Genomic DNA, 4,323 nt, shown 5'->3' on the forward strand with positions numbered 1-4,323 from the left:
TAAAAACTTATTTATAAGCTTTTATTTTATCTGATTCGTATAAGCCTTTTCTAAGACAGAAATATTTAAAGAAATGAACTCACAACTACTCTAAAATTGTACTTAGTTTATTGCAATAAATCGAAATAACTTATTACAATACCAGTTTAAAAAAAATAAATATTTGGTTGTATTGTTATAAGTCAGTGCCCGCTGGGACATATTATTTTGATTGATTGCAGTAGCAGGTTAGCATATAGCATTCTATTTACTTTAATTAACGATTTTTTCGATGTTTTGGTACCACATTCCTCGCAAGAAACCTTATGATAGAAAAAGAAAAACTGAATCCATTCTGTCGAATTTAGATAATTTAATTGGTCCTTAAGTTTAATACCAATGAACACTCTGACAAGTTGTGTGGTGTAGTAGCAATAGTGATTTATTCTATTAAAAATTGAAAAATTACTTTATGCTGTTTGGTGGGTCACCCGGTAAAGAGGTGCGTAGCTACAATAAATCCTTTATAAAATTAGAGTTCTTTTGCTTGTATACGTGAAATAATATCGATTACAGTAAGAATTCCTGGTGCGGTGTCTTTTCAAATTAAGTTCGCTGTATTGAGATTTAGAAATTCTGATGCTGGTTTGAAAATGCTTAAGCTGGTTAATGAGTGAAGCTTAAGTCTTCGTGTCTGTCTGAACATTATTGCTGCTGACAGTCGGACAATGAATGCGATAGTCTCCAAGCATTAAACGTCAAATGCAATATGCCGCGATACACGATATAGTTTATTAATTGCTGTTGGTTGTAGTTGTAGTTGTTGTTGGAAGCGATGCTGTACGTTATTAATACTACAGATGTTTTTTTTTTGTTTTTTGTATATTATTATACACATATTTATATTTCAATGTAAATTCTTAAGAACCAGAAAAATTACCAAAGAATTTCTACAGAACAGTGGAAGGCAAGAGAGGAAACGACGACATATAAAACACAAAATAAACACATAAAGCCAAGTTAAATGGACTAAACATGGTCAGAAATTGCTTTTGACGATTGCTGACTGTTTCGTTAGCTTGACTTGGATTTGTTTCATTTGCTTTGCTGCTTGTGGAACTGGTTTTGCGGGTTTTATGTAAATTGTTGCCATTTGAGTGTTAACTAAGAAAAATAAAATAATAAAAAAATTCAAAAAAAAAAAAGTAAGATATAAAAAATGGTGTTTGTCGAGTTCTTAAGTTTTTATCTCATGTGTTTTTCCTGCATTTTTATTTTGATTTTTTTTTAGCTTTGTTACGTTTTTTATTTGTTTGGATAAAAATTTACTTCGAAATCCAATATAAAACAAAATAAAATCTAACGGAATTGCATACCAGGAATTTTTTTCAAAATTCTTGAATTTATATAATTTGTTTTCGCTCCACACCCACATCCATTAATAATCAAACTCTATTCCAAATCCTTCAAATGTTTCTGCTCATGTTGCCAAAAATTTAGAAACACACCCCTCACACTAATTTCCACTTCCACATATTTTTCTACTATCAATTTCAAAGTGATTTCTGGTCAGCTCAGCTGGTTTTTATGACAATTCCATGGTTGGCTTATCAGTCATTTTGAGGGTAGTTCCTCTCTACCGCAGGTCGTCCATGCACGTCAGCTGTGCGTGTGCACACATACGAGTTCCGATGAGTCCTCTTTGCTTCTGCAACTTTTTTGTGTGCCCAGTGGCAGTAAATAATGTGGCATGACAAGTCTAGACTCAAGTCTACTGCAGACAGAGTTTGGCTTTCAAAATTATTAAATTTTTATTCTGCCTCAAAATTAGCATAAAATCCTTGTTTTTCTTCGTCTGCCAAAAATCCTGTTTTATTATTGTTTTGTTAAATATGTTTTTAATGTTAAGTGCCTGTATCCTTTTCTTGTCATATGCACATGAAAAACACAGTTTTGCGGCTTTTTTTTTTGTTTACAAAAACCTTTAGAGATTTTCTGAAGATTTTGTAAGAGATTATTACATATAAACTTTTTTTTTTATAATTTGTTTTGTTGACGATTACAATTTTTTATTTATTAATATTATTTTAGTAACGGGATGTTCAAAAAACTCACAATTTTTTAAATTATGTTAATAAATTATATTTATTACAATATATATTATATAATATATTTTCACCAATATTTCGACTATAATCTATAGTCATCTTCAGGGAGGGTACTTTGCAAATTATTTGTTTTTTATAATATTTTTGTTTGATTTTTTTTGTGATAAAGCTTAAATAAAAAATTTTAGTAGAAAAGCAGGAATATAAATAATTTTATCATAGATCAAAGATTGTTAGATAAATATTTTGTCATCACAACAAAAAAAAAAAAATTAAAGTAAATATTTTATTAATTCATATAAATGAAAGATATTATCGCTAAAACCGTAAACAAGAAAAAAAATATTTGCAAAATGTCTTTAAAATTTTTTGATGTACTTAATTTCATATAAAAAATTTATTTAAGGTTTATTTAATTCATACATGACAGAAAAAAATTTGCTTTGGTTGCACCGAATCTTTAACACACTTCGTACAGGCAGTTGTTTATTTTAGATTTTATTAAATTCATATAAAAATATGAGGTAATATCCACTTCCTTTCTTCTATTCGTACTACGTGATATAGTCAACCAAACGTATTTATAGTTTATAGTTAGTCGACTTAATTTACATAGGTTTACAAAAAATCCCTGTTCCCTTCAGAATTTGCCAATATGGAAACACACAGGTAGCTGGACAACATACATTTTTAAAAAGTTTACGTAGCGACACATTATAAAGATCTATATTACATCCAATTGTATTAAGATTATAAAGACTGAAAGGTATATTTCATATATATTATCAACATTTTGTGTTTACATTATAGAATTGATTCTTGTTTACATACATAGAACTAGAATTGTTGTGCAGAAAGTAAGTAGTCATAATTTCTTTTATTTCTATAGATAGATGATTATGTCGATAATCTGCGTTTACTAAAAATTTTAGTAAAGAAAACCACTTTCTACAACAAATAATATTATGATTAATATCCCTTTCATCTGTATTCACAGTGCTTTGATACTTTTGTAGATTTCTTTCTTGGGATACCGGTTTCTACTTCATTTGAGTGTATGTTACATTGTCATCATAACTTGCTAATAGCACTCTCATTTGTATTCTAAGTTAAAGAAGCATTGCTTTAATACTACTATGGATTTTGCTGTTAAGGTACCGGCTTCATTGGAGATTATTTTGTTATGACTTACTAATATCACTCCCACCTGGGTTCCTAGTCATAGGAATACTGCCTTCTAACCAGTATATGAATTGCAATATTTTAATTTCTGTCATTTTTATTTAGATTAACAGAAAAGGATTAACAGGATTATTTGTAATGTTTGATTTTTTACTATTGTATATGATGTTTAATTGTTGTTGTTGTTATTTGAGTTAGTGCTATTGCGCACTTTTACTCTTTTGTGGCTGGAGGGCTTATCATTGCCCCATACTAAACTTTAATTATACTAGAATCATTATCGTTTATTTATCTTCTAACTGATGACGGATCGTAAAACAGCATATCTTACTGTGCGTCCTGAGGTGGACTTAAAGTTTATAAGGGTGGGGTTGTGCAACATATCAACTTTTGTGAATAATTTTAAGGCTCTGTCCTTTATATATATTTTCACTGAGTCGATTCTTAGATCTCTATGCATGTCTGTTGTTCTAATATACCAAAGAATCTTAATTAGTCTTCTTAAAGCCAGATTTTGTGCTATCTGTAATTGTTTTATGACAGTATTTGAGGCTTTGCTGTAAGTTACATATCCGTACAGTAGTGCTGGCCTAATTATTTGAGTATATTTGAGTTGATGATGTTTAATATTTTATTTTGTTGTTGACAGTTTTATGCTGTTATGTATTTGTATGTACTTTACTATATTTAGAAATTTTTAAATTTTGTAAATTACTTCGATGTAAATAAATGCAGTCGTAACTTAAATTAATATCACTTATTTTAAATTGTTTACTTTTTTAATTATTTTTCTTTTTTAAGAATTTAAATACAAACAAATTCCCTACCATTACAAACAATTTATGCCCCAAAAATGTGTTAACTAGGTTTATTTATAAAATAAAATAATAATTATATTCAAATATTTTCACTTGAGCGGAGCTAAGATAAGCAAAATTCAAAAAACAGAGAAAAGCGTGCAATAATTCACTCATAACGCTTACAAACACGAGAATTATAAGAAATTTGCATAAATAATTAACACACCGCTTATGAATATAAATTTATGAATTTC

The sequence above is a fragment of the Teleopsis dalmanni genome, chromosome 1 (genome assembly GCF_002237135.1).
Source record: "Teleopsis dalmanni isolate 2A chromosome 1, ASM223713v2, whole genome shotgun sequence".
Classification (NCBI taxonomy): Eukaryota; Metazoa; Arthropoda; class Insecta; order Diptera; family Diopsidae; genus Teleopsis; species Teleopsis dalmanni.